The sequence below is a fragment of the Dendrobium catenatum genome, unplaced genomic scaffold (assembly GCF_001605985.2).
Source record: "Dendrobium catenatum unplaced genomic scaffold, ASM160598v2 fragScaff_scaffold_1390, whole genome shotgun sequence".
NCBI lineage: Eukaryota > Viridiplantae > Streptophyta > Magnoliopsida > Asparagales > Orchidaceae > Dendrobium > Dendrobium catenatum.
Genome location: NW_021319852.1, coordinates 644060 through 658240, shown reverse-complemented (window position 1 = coordinate 658240; position 14181 = coordinate 644060).

Sequence of the window (14181 nt, the reverse complement as noted above, 5' to 3'; positions counted from 1 at the left end):
CATCCTTCTTTCATGAGCATCTAACTCACATTCTTCTTACCATCATCGAGTACTTGGCTCAACCTCATGCTGTATAAATCCCACATAATGCTCTACTTAATGAATTATAATGTTTGATCCAAGAAGAGTTCCCTTTAAGAGGTTGAAGACAACCTCCTCATCATCGGGACTTTCAGGATTCATAACCTCTAACTAAAGTCATCCTTTAACACCCCATTCCCACATGCTTCAACTTATCGATCATAGATACCTATGACAGATTGTCTAACCCCTATGAGCATATCAATCACTATAGAAATATTATGTATATTAAATGATCCTTAGATGCCCTTCTCTGCTAAGTATTATTAAGAGAGTTGCTATTTGCATGTTTTACATTCTTGCAACTTGTATAGTTTTGATGATTCCAAATATTATTATTTTAAGTATTATATTCTCCTAACACTTTTTAGAAGAATTATTTTTATTCTTGTGTGAACTAACATTTCAGCATAATCAAACTCCAAACTAATGAAGACTTTAAATCAATTTCTGCATAAGATAGCTTATAAATTGAAGTTAGTATTTTTTAATTTATTGAGTTTGAGAGAGTGTGATTATAATTGAGTAAATTAGCACACACATACTTGGGGAGATCTTTTAAAATAAAATTTTCTTATACTGATCGTACGGGATGAACCAAGTTCATATGGGACGACCAGGTCAGTTATCCCCTCGGAAAAGCAATGGAACGAACAGAAAGTGAGAAAATATTTCTAAGTCCTAATCGTCTAGATGAACTTCCCTATTCATTCTAGGATGATGTGCTTTGGATTCTCACTTTGAACTGTTTGTCCAGGCGAAGTATACCATTCATTCCTAGACAATGGGCTCTGGATTTCTCACTTTGTATTGATCGTCCTAACGAAGTGTATAATTCATCCTAAGATGATGTGCTATGGATTCTCACTTTGTGCTGATAGTCTAGACGATTCATCATGTTCATATCAGGATGAAGTCTCTAGACACATGACATGAACTATTCGTCCAGACGAACACTCATATTCATCCCAGGATGATATCCTCTGTTTCTTAAAAATTTGGGACCGTCTTGCAGTTTCGTCCAAACAAAACCTTGATATAAATGTTTGTCCTAGGACGAACTTAGTTCGTACGGGACGATAATCAGGTATGAAGTCAGTTCATACCAATATATATTGGGTTCGTATGCAACTATTTTTATACTATTCATACAGGACGATTAACTGTGTACAAACTTGAAAGTCAGCAGTTTTTGGATGATTTTTCGTGTCTTTCCTAAATAAGATCCACTTAAAAGTTTCTTATAATCTTTTTGCTTACTAGTCTTCGTGTAAATTGAAGGGACAGTGAAGGAGAGAGTGTGAGAAAGTGTTTAAAGGAAGATTCTTACTACTGGAGCATGAAGGATTCATTTGGTACTCAAAGATAAGAATATCTAATTGCGATTTGTGATTACTTCACTCTTTTCTCTCGTCATTCTAGATTTCTCGTGAGAAGATCTGTCAAAGAGATCCGATTCTCTGTCGATACTCGTGGAGTGTGAACAGCCGAAGGGTTCTCTACCTACACTTGGAGAGTGTGAACTACCGAAGGATTCTCTACTTACATTTGGAGAGTGTGAAAGGACAAAGGGTTCTCTACCCACACTTGAAGAGTGTGAAAGGATGGATGGTTCTCTGCTAAAACTTGGAGAGTGTAAAAGGATGATAGTTCTCTGACAACACTTAGAGAATATAAAAGGACTATGATTCTTTGCCAACACTTGGAGAGTGTAAAATGATGATGGTTCTCTATCGCACCGGGTAGTGATAGACAAGAGTTTTTGTGAAGGCTTCTCTGCGTTGCTGTGGGTGCAAAAGGAGAGTCACTAGTAGTATTAGTGCAATACTCAGAGGGTGCCTCCGCGGAGTGGATGCTGGTTGTGTTTGACCGAACCACTATAAATCTTGTGTCTTTCTATTTTCTGCTGCTTTTATTTTTATTTTAATGTATTATTTAATTTGTAGTTGAAAGAAACTTTTTCTATAAAAATTCATTAAAGTTATTATCAGTTTAAATTTTAAAAGAGGAATAATTTTTAAATTACTAATCACCCCCCTCTTGGTTAGCCACTAGGATATAAGCTTAGGTCTAACAAACTAATTTATATTGAATGAGTTTCAACAAGTGGTATCAGAGCTTTATTTCAAAATCATAAGTTTTGACTACTTTTTGATTAACGTAGATGACTACATTTGGAAACTGAAATACACTTGAGGGTTACTCTATAACAAGACCTCCATTGTTTGATAATATTTCTTTTGATTTTTTGAAAACATGCATGTCTATATTTTTATAGTCACTTGATTACTGTACGTGGATCTTAGTTCAAGAAGGGTATACAAAACCAACTAAATTAGTTGATGGAGTTAGAGTTGAAACACCTTTTATAGACTGGATAGTAGAAGAATGTGACTTAGCATAACTATATGCCAAATACTTGAATAGTTTCTTTTGTGTTATTAAATCAGAAGATTACATACTGGTTTCTACTTGTAAGAGTGGAAAGGACATATGGGATAGACTTTGTATAACTTATGAGGGGACTAATGAAGTTAAGCAATCTAGACTTAATATCTTATTGCATGATTATGAATTATTTTGCATGAAACTAAATGAATCCATTTCTGATATGTACACAAGATTCACACAAATAGTCACCTCTTTACATGCATTAGGTAGGAAACTAACGAATGTTGAAATGGTTAATAAGATATTTTATTATTTGCCTACTGCTTATGATGCTATAGTTATTGCAATTACAGAGTCTAAAGATCTAAACATTTACTCTATTGACAATCTTCTTGGATCGCTAATTGCTTATGAGCAAGGTGTTAGCCAAAGAAAAATTGATGCAGGTAAACCACAAAGGGAGAAAAACATATCACTGAAAGTGGAGGAGTCAGAAAGTGAACACTCACAACCTGAGGATGAAAATGGCATCAAATTGATGACTAGACAATTCAGAAGCTTTCTAAAGAGGAAGCAAAAGAGATAGCAACAACAAAATCAAGGTAAATTTAATAAAAATGTAAAGATTTCAAATGATGTTATTTGTTATGAGTGCAAAAAATCTAGACATATTAAGTTAGAATATCCAAAACTTAAAGCCACTCCTAGCAAGGAGAAGATAGAGGAGAAACCAATTGTGAAGAAGGGAAAGAGAAAATTTCAAAGAGCTTTCTAAACGAACTCAACTTCAAACTCGTAAGATATGGAAAAGAAAAAAGAAGTCACTAATCTATGCTTAATGGCCGATAGTCTTGATCAGTCAAATTAAGAAGAGGTATGTGACTTGACTTACAATGAACTTTTTGAAGTCTCTGAACACATACATGATGTATTAGGAAGTTAAAGAAAATGCATACTAGTCTGAAATTAGAATTTCTGGAATTATAAAAAGAATAAGAGATCCTTAGGAAAGATCATGCTTTAATTGATGACAACTATATGAAATTACTTGATGAGTATGATGCTTGAATAAAAATCATGAAAGTTTAAAATCATCCTTTGTAGAACTTGAAAAAGAATTTAAAAATTTTAAGGATAAATCTGAGAGCAAAATTTATAGAATAATTATACAAATTAAATTTTGAAAGATATGAATTCATTTTATAAATTGAAGATAAAATCTCTCGAGAAAAATAGGATACCCCTACACTTGAAGATTTCGCTAATCCTATTTTGTATCATAAATTTATGCAATTCCTGAATAGAGAGATGAATAGTAGAAGAATTAAAAATTCATTTCTAAAAGTCAAACAGAATAATTATGGATTGTTTGGACAAATAGCACACACCTGTACTTTGAAGAATAAAACTTATTTGGAGTGGAGACCTAAGATGCATAAACCTATACATATCATACATGCATCTGATTATAAATTGTCAAAAGGAGAACTCAAATTTGTTTGGGTTCCTATGTCTAACATTTGATAATTTTACAGGATCGCTCTCACACAAGACCTTGTGAGAGTATATAGTACCTGAACAGTGGTTGCTCAAAACATATGACTAGAAATACTGCACAATTCATATCACTGGAAGCCAAAAGTAAAGGCAAGGTTACACTTGGAGATAACACCACAAGAAAGGTGGTTAGGTCAGGTATGATTGAAAATCTTAAGAACTTTTTCATTGAAAATGTGTTATTGGTAGAAGGCTTAAAGTATAATTTGTTAAGTATTTGCCAGCTATGTGATAAAGGATACTGTATAAAAAAATTTCCTACTAATTACATATTAAGCCTAAATGGAAATGATATTTTGAATGGTATAAGGGTAAAAAATGTGTATATGCTAGACTTGAATTGCATTAAAACTCCTATTGTTTTTTATTTAAAAATTATTTCTAATGAGTCATAGCTTTGACAAAGGAGACTTTGTCACTCTAGCATGAAAAATCTTAAGAGGATTATCCAAAAGAACCTAGTAAGAGGTATACCAAAACTAAACTTTATTAAGGACCACCTTTGTAATGCATGACAATTAGAAAAATAGGTCAAGTCCTTTGTTCAGTCCAATAAGGATCTTAGAACTAGTAAAGCACTAGAGATTTTGCATATGGATCTTTTTGGACCAATTGGAATTATAAGTCTAGGAGGGAAGGTATACGGATTTGTGATTGTGGATGATTACTCTATATTCACATGGGTTAGATATCTATTTCGCAAGAGTGAATCATTTGAGGAATTTAGAAACTTTTTAACTTAGATTCAAAGCAAGCTAGGATGTGAAATTATGACTATTCAAAATGGTCATGGAGGAGAATTTGAGGATAAAAAATTTGAGAATTTTTGTAAGGAGAAATAAAGTGATCATAATTTTTCTGCACCTAGAACCCCTCAACAGAATGGGATAGTCGAAAGGAAAAATAGAATATGAATTGAAGCCGCCCGAGTCATGTTGGTAGAATACTCACTTTCTAAATATTTTTGGGATGAGGCGATTAGCACTACATGTTATGTTCTAAATAGGGTGAATGTGAGATTAAAATTAAATAAAATACCTTATGAGTTGCTAAAAAGAAGAACACCTAATTTGTCATATTTGCATGTTTTTAGATGTAAGGTGTTTATTCATAATAATGAAAAATCTGTCTTAGGAGAATTTGATCCAAAATCAGATGAAAGAATTTTTATAGGATACTCAAGTGTTGGAATATCTTATAGAGTATTCAATAAAAAAACTTTGGTAATTGAGGAGATCACACATGTTGTATTTGATGAATCTGAAAATTTGAAAGAGCCAAATATTGTAGAAGATGAGATTGAGATTAACTCCCAAAAGAATGATAAAATAAATTTGGAAGAAAATTTGCAAAAAAATTTGGAGAAAGAAATCCCCTTTGCCTAGAGATTTGAGATTTTCTAAAAACCACATAAAGGAATTGATTATAGGTGAACCTAGTGAGGGTGTAAGGACTAGGCGTGGACTAAATAAAGAAGTCAATCATTCAGCCTTTATTTCAACCATAGAGCCCATAAATATTGATCAAGCACTTTCGGATGAATTTTAGATTTTGGCTATGCAAGAAGAGTTAAATCAATTTATAAGAAATAAAATTTGGGAATTAACTGCAAGGCCAAAGGATCAAAGTGTAGTTGGAACTAAGTAGATTTTTAAGAACAAAATAAATGACTCAGGAGTAGTCATTATAAATAAGGCTAGATTGGTGGCTAAGGGGTATAATCAAATTAAAGGAATTGATTTTGAGGAGACTTTTTCCCCTGTAGCTAGACTTAAAGCAATTAGGGTTTTATTAGTATTTGCCCGTTTTAGAGGATTTAAATTATACCAAATGGATATTAAAAGTGCCTTTTTAAATGGGGTAATATAAGAGGATCTTTTTGTAGAATAACCTCTAAACTTTGAAATTCTAAATACTCAAATCATGTTTTCAAACTAAAAAAGATATTACATGGATTGAAACAGGCACCTACGACTTGGTATGAGAAGTTGAGCACATTCCTACTTGAGAGATCTTTTGAAAAAGGGAGTGTGGATACAACCCTCTTTTTGAAGAAAATTGAAGAGGATGTACTCATTGTACAAATTTATGTTGATGACATCATCTTTGGATCTTCAAATAAAAATTTTTGTGATGATTTTTCTAAAATAATGAGTAGTGAATTTTAGATGAGTCTATTGAGAGATTTAAGTTACTTTCTAGGCTTTAGCATTAAGCAAATTGAGGAAAGTACATTTCTTAGTCAGTCAAAATATGTTAAGGACATCCTCAAAAAGTATGAAATGGACAATGCTAAACCTGTTAGTACACCTATGAGTTCCTCAGTTCAGTTGGATAAGGACCCTAAGGGAAAATCTATTGATAAAAAAAAAATTTAGAGGGATTATTGGATCTTTGCTTTACTTGATAATTAGCTAGCCCGATATTATATTTAGTATTTATTTATGTGTTAGATTTCAATCAGATTCTATAGAATCACATTTGACAGCAGTAAAAAAGATTTTAAGATATCTGTTAGGAACTCAGAACTTAAGAATTTGATATTTTAAGTTTAGCTCTTCATTTAAAATAATTGGTTATTCAGATTCTAACTTTGTAGGTAGTAGGGTTGATAGAAAGAGCACTTCTGTAACATATCAGTTTATTAGAAATTCTTTAGTCTTTTGGTTTAGTAGAAAACAAAATTCAGTAGCCCTATCTTCTACTGAAGCTGAATACATTGCATTAGAAAGTTGTGTGGCACAAGTACTTTGGTTGAAACAACAGTTGATTGATTTAGAATTAACTATAGGCATTGTTCCCATTTATTGTGATAATACTAGTATTATTTGTATTTCTAAAAATCCTATTCAACATTCAAGAACCAAATATATAGACATCAGGCATCATTTCATAAGGGATCGCGTATCCAAAGGAGAAATTGAACTCATTCTTGTTTCTATATAAAATCAACTTTCAGATATTTTTACAAAACCACTAGCCTTTGATACTTTCAATACATTAAGAACAAGTCATGGTGTGATCGATTTGAATGCTTAATTAAAGTTATTATGCAATATTGATGTATGTTTTTCTAGTTAGTATTTTATATGTATTTTTTGAGTTTGTGATTTTCTGTTTTTGTATCATTTTTTTATTGTGTTTGTGTTTTATTTTTGAAAAATTATCACATCTAGACTTTTGAATGCATGTTTGAAAATTGAGTGAAAATTATCTGGGATGAAAGTCATTTCGTACGGGACGAATTGTGTAGTGTATTAACTATCAGATTTAAACGGATTGCATAAAATTTTTCAATTTTCATTTTACTGTTCGTCTATATGATCATCACAGTCGTTCGGACGATATGTATACATACGAACGCTTGGCGATTCGATGTGGGGGATAGTTTAAACTGTCATTAAAACGATCTTAAATATCGGATCATCTAGGACGATCACCTGTTCGTCTGTACGATCGTTTGGTCAAAAGTTTGTATGAAAGGATGCATCATAATTTGTGTGATTACGAAAGCCATTTTATTTTTGAACTCATTTATTCGTCCATACAAAATTTTGTTCGTATGTACAAACTCAAATTCGTATGGGACGAAATTAATTTCGTATGTACAAAAAATCATTTTTTTCATTAAATTGAAGGGTTTTGAACTCAAATTTCACCACTTCAAACATCTCTTTCAAACCCTTATTCCCCTTGAGCTTCTTCATGGCTAGCTCTAGCAAAAGACAAAAGGTACTGGCTAAGGGACCACCCAAAAACTCTAGTGAAAACTTCTTATCCAAGACCAATGAGGAGTACTTCCATAGGTTTGGTTTAGCCAAAATCACTCCCTCGAGAGTTCTTCTTCAAGATCAACTCAACTTTAAGGTGATGAATCTGTTTGCTTCCACCCAATTTGGCCTCATTCTCACTCTTGTCCACTTCTACAATAGGTTGATCTTTCACTACTTTCTTGCGAACATGTCCTTAACTCTGTTCATTCTGTGATTAGGTCATATGTGTTTAAGAATAAAGTAAAAATTACTAAAAAGGATTTGGGAATATTTTTAAATCTAAGGACTCAAGGGATTAGAGCCCATTCCTTGACCACTACTTCTAATTTTGATTGGTCTGAAATTAATAATGTTCTTAGAGGAATTGGTACGGTAACTCATTTACCCAAGGTGTCTACTCTTAGTCAAAAAGCTTGTATCATTCAGCATGTTCTTCGTACCTCTATTATACCTAAAGATGGTGATCGAGTAAACATTACTCCTCTTCTTTCTATAGTGACCTATTTGATTTTGACTAGCCAACCTATAGATAATCCCAATTAATCATTGACTACCTTTATGGACTTTTTGAGATTGGCTATGTCTCCCACAAGAGAAAAAAAAATATTTCCTTAGGATATCTTGTGACTTTCATTTTAGAGAAGAAGTATGATTTAGTACATCCAATTCAAGATTTTGAAGAACCTCTCTACTACAACGATGGATCTTTTAGAGCAATCTTCAATAAAGAAACACAAGTGATAAGTAGTGATTCTAAGGAGGAAAGAAGAACAGCACCTCCACCTGCACCTACTGGTGAACCAAATTATCAAGATTTGGTTCACAAATTTGATCGATTTAAGAGACTCTATTTGATCAAGATTTTGATCAAATTGAAACCTCAATTACAACTAGCAGGATGCCAGTACAATCAGAATGGATGGATGACGTGAGCAGATAAGGTGTGTATATATCCCAATATTCTTATGAGTGAACGTTATTTTAATTTTCTTCATGCACACTCCTCAGATCGGGCCCCTCAGAGTAATTTATGACTTCCTTATGATCTTCTCTTAGGCTGATGGTATGTGATTGTGATGTGAGTGTGTTTTGTAGTTAGTATGTGTTATTATCATTTTATGTGTTAGGCATTTAAGGTTATAATGTGTTTAAGTTCAGATTGTAAGCGTATGATTATCATTCTTTGATGTGTTAATATTCTTCGTCATGATATCAATACGTAAGTTATCTTGTCTAGCTTTTAATCTTGTATTTTTAAATATGGTTTATGTGGCCTATTATGAAAATCCCTAAAATTTTTGATCTTAACAGATGTTATAATCCATATGAACTGCAACACCCAAAATGTGAATTCAATTAAGAAAATCTAATTGGTTTCTAAATTTAAGGTTGTGCTTATAACTTGATGTAAATTAAGAATATCAATCTCATGTCTCTTGTTAGACTAATTTTAATTTTTATATTATTATTGCAATTGTGATGTTTTCTTATTTTGTATTTCTATTTTTAATATAAATATTATTATACTTAAGAGAAATTTGAAATTTTTTATTATTGATTTTGGAAAGATCAAGTTTACTCTTGAAAAATGTACAAATGTACAAAAATAAAAAAGAATACACAATGGTTCGTAATTTAAAAAAGAGACACAAAATAACCCCCCAAGTAAAAAGATGCACAAAAATGTGCCACAACTATTAAAAAAGATGTGCAAAATATCACATGTGGTAGTTAATTCTTTCCTTAATATTTCAATCTTTTAATTCAAATTAATCTTCTGTATGATTTTATTTGGTATTGAAAATTTGAAGTATTTAAATTTTATATTCATCCTTTTTGCAATGATATTCTTTGTCTCAATGTCTAAATTGACTCATATTTCTGATATTCTTTTTATTATCGATGTTATCTCTTCTTAAATCATATGAATTATTTTCTTTGCCTAATAATTTTTAATTTTATTTGTAACTTTATCTCAATACTTTTTAATGATCAATTATCAAAGGATTATCATATGACTTCTTTTACATTTCTATTTTGTTCCTTTTTTTTCTTCTCTTTTTGTTGTTGTAAAAAAGGGGGAGAAAATATTGTTTGTTCGTATTTTTTGTTATGTATCGTATTTGTTCATATTTTTTGATCTATATCGTATATGTTTTTAATTAAAAAAAGAGATAAAATTGTCATTGTCATGCAATGCCTCCTTATTCTCACATGTTTATCAATTCAGGGGGAGTTTAGGAGATTCTTATAATTTGAAAATTATACAAATAATAATTGTTTTATCATCATAAAAAATGGTGAGATTATTAAGAGAGTTGCTATTTGCATGCTTTACATTCTTACAACTTGTATAGTTTTGATGATTCTAAATATTATTATTTTAAGTATTATAATCTCCTAATAATTTTTGGAAGAATTATTTTTGCTCTTGTGTGAACTAACATTTCCGGATAATCAAACTCTAGACTAATGAAGACTTCAAATCAATTTCAGCATAAGATATTTTATAAATTGAAGTCTGTATTTTTTAATTTATTAAGTTTGAGATAGTGTGATTGTAATTGAGTAACTTAACACACACACATTTGGGGAGATCTTTAAAAATCCAAATTTCTTATACTGATCATATGGGACGAACCAAGTTCATACGAGACAATCAGGTCAGTTATCCCCTTGGAAGAGCAATGGAACGAACATGAAGTGAGAAAATTTTTCTAAGTCCTAATCGTCCAAACAAATTTCCCTATTCGTCCCGGGACGATGTGCTCTTGATTCTCACTTTGAACTATTTGTCCAGATAAAGTGTACCATTCATTCCTAGACGATGGGCTCTGGATTTCTCACTTTGTATTGATCATCCGGATGAAGTGTATAATTCATCCTAGGACGATGCGATATGGATTCTCACTTTGTACTGATAGTCCAGAAAATTCATCCTGATCGTATTAGGACGAAGTTCTCTGGATACATGACATGAACTATTCATCCAGACGAACACTCATATTCGTCCTAGGATGATGTCCTCTGTTCCTTAAAAATTTGGGACCATCCTGCAGTTTCGTCTGAATGAACCCTTGATATAATTGTTTGTCCCAGGAGGAACTTAGTTCGTATGGGATGATGATTGGGTACGAAGTAAGTTCGTACCAATATACATTGGGTTTGTATGTAACCAGTTTTACACTATTCGTACAGGATGATCTAATGATCGTCTAGGATGATCTGACGATCGTCCGGGATGATCGACTGTGTACAGACTTGAAAGTCAACAAATTTTGGACGATTTTTCGTGTCTTTCTTATATAAGGTCCACTTGAAACTATCTTGTAATCTTTTTGCTTATTAGTTTTTGTGTAAACTGAAGGGAGAGTGTGAGAGAGTGTTTGAAGGAGGATTCTTACTACTGGAGCATGAAGGATTCACTTGGTACTCAAAGGTAAGAATCTCCAATTGTGATTAGTGATTACTGAACTCTTTTCTTTCGTCCTTATAGATTCTCGTGAGAAGATTTGTCAAGGAGAACCGGTTCTCTGCCGACACTCGTGGAATGTGAACAGCCGAAGGGTTCTCTACTTAAACTTGGAGAGTGTGAACAGCCGAAGCGTTCTCTACCTATACTTGGAGAGTGTGAAAGGACGAAGGGTTCTCTGCCCACACTTGGAGAGTGTGAAAGGATAGACGATTCTCTGCTAACACTTGGAGAGTGTAAAAGGATGATGACCGGGCAGTGGTGGAAGAGAGTTTTTGTAAAGGCTTCTCCGCCTTGCTGTGCGTGCAAAAGTAGAGTCACTAGTGGTATTAGTGCAATACTTAGAGGGAGCCTCTGGGGAGTGGATGTAGGCCGTGTTTGACCAAACCACTATAAATCTTGAGTCTTTTTATTTTCTGTTACTTTTGTTTTTACTTTACTGTATTATTTAATTTGTTGTTGAAAAAAACTTTTTCTACAAAAATTCATTAAAGTTATTATCGGTTTAAATTTCAAAAGAGGGATAATTTTTAAATTACCAATTCACCCCCATCTTGGTTAGCCAATGGGATATAAGCTTAGGTCTAACAACCTAATTCATATTGAACGAGTTTCAACAAGTATTTCTTGCTACTCTCAAAGGGAAATCACATACGTGGTTCTACTCGCTTCCGGCTAAAATTATTCTCACATTCATCAAGTTTACTAATTTTTTGTCGAACAATTTGTCACTAATCGAATAATTGTCATGGAATCTTCCCATCTCTCTGGAATTCATCAGAATAAAGGAAAATAACCAAAAGAATAGTTCCAAATATTCATCATCGAGGCTCGGCTAATTCCAGGGGTGGATCTTATGTTGCTAAGAAGAGTTTTTCTTGGAGATCTTGGCCCTTTTTACTTGGCACTCATTCAAGATAAAATATATTCATATGCTGACCTAATTCATCATGTAGAGTCAACATATCTCTGCAAATGAGGTTATCAATACTCATAATAAGACATTTATGAAAATAACTGAGAAACATAAAAATATACCATGTATGGATGATTTGTCACTATAATAGAAGAAGCAGGGGGAGGGGTGGGGTAGTAACCTAACCCCCCCCCCCCCCCCCCGCCCCCCCCCCCCGACCATCACGATCTCGATGGGAGCCTTGACCAAAGAGAGTATGAACCTCTCAATACATCTTAGGAAAATATTCTAATGGCCATCTGAGATGAATAAAACGTTAAGTGGCCAAATCCCTTAAAACCAAACTCAAGAAATCAGGAGCAATACTGTCACTTTAACTGCAGTCGTAGACATACAACTAAATCATGCAAATAGCTTAAGGAGAAAATTAAGAGACTAATCCAATAATGATATCTTAGTTAGTTCATGCAAAACCCACCCACTCATAAGGACACTCCTGCTACTTGGGGGCAAACGATAAAGATACAACTGCAGAACAATCACCAAATGGTTGGAGAGATCAAGACCATTATTGGGGGCCTATTTTTTATCCAACCAAGTCATATTTGAGGTGAAGGAGGAACAACATAAAAAAGGCTAATGCTGGCTACTATGTTACCTTTGATGATGCCTACCTAGAGGGGATTCAAACCCCTCATCAGGATTCACTTGTGATTAATGCGAGGATAGACAATTTGTGTCAACGTTAAAAGGATTTCAGTTAACAATGGGAGCACGATGGATGTCTTGTTCTACTCCACTTTTCATAGTATGGGTTTAGTCAGAGAAAATCTCCAGCTCGCCGCATGGCTACTATATGAGTTTTACAACTGACTTATATGGGTATAAGGGATGATTAGCCTCCCAGTCACACCTAGAGAATTCCCTAGGCAGGTTACTCATCTAAACCAATTCATTATAATGAAGATTGAATCAGCTTATAATGCTATCTTTTGAAAACTCCCACTGTCGATTTTTAGAGTTTTTGCCTCCATTATGCATCTCAAGCTAAAGTTTTTAACCCAATCTAGAAATTGCATGGTGTGGGGAAATCAACAAGTAGTGCAATTGTGTTACCTCAGGTAGTCTCAACTATACCCATTAGTTACTCTAAGTATTAAGAATTTTGATCTATGAAATGAGGAAATTTATCAAAGATTTTCCCCCACAAAATCCCTTACCTGCATCTCCATATTAGTTGAGAACCCTTCAAGAATAGTGCAAGTTAGAACTTTGCTCTCATAGGAGGAGAAGAGGGAATACATAGATTTTCTACATATAAACTAAGATATGATTCCAGCATATATACATAGAATTGAGTTTGAAATAATCATACATTCTCTAAAAATAAATTCTTCATATATGCTAGTCATCTAGAAAAAGAAGATTTTGCACTAGATCATTTACAACAAGATAAAGTTGATAAACTCTTGTAAGCCTGATTTATACAAGAAGTACACTATCCATCCTGGCTAGCAAATATCGTTATGATTAAGAAAGTTGACGGAGCTTGGAGAATGTGTGTAGATTATATATAATGTCAATAAAGCCTTTATAAAAGATAGTTTTTCATTTTCTCGTATTGACCAACTAGTCAATACCATGTATGGCCACCAAATATTGATCTTTATGGATGCTTACTCTAGCTACAACTAGATAAAGATGGATCTCATAGATGAGGAAGTAACAGTTTTCCAGACTTATAAATCTTATATGGTGCACTATGGAAGTATACATGGATGATATGATGGTAAAAAGTCTTGAAAAAATTATAGCATATCTATAACTTAGAACAATGCTTTTGCTTACTTTGATCCTATAACTTGCGGCTCAATCGAACTAAGTGTGCTTTCGAAGTTGCCTCTAAAATTATTGGGGTTCTTGGTTACCTTGAAAGTTCGTTAGGGATGTTAAGCCCTTATGAACTTAGTCCCAAGCTAACCAAGAGGGGG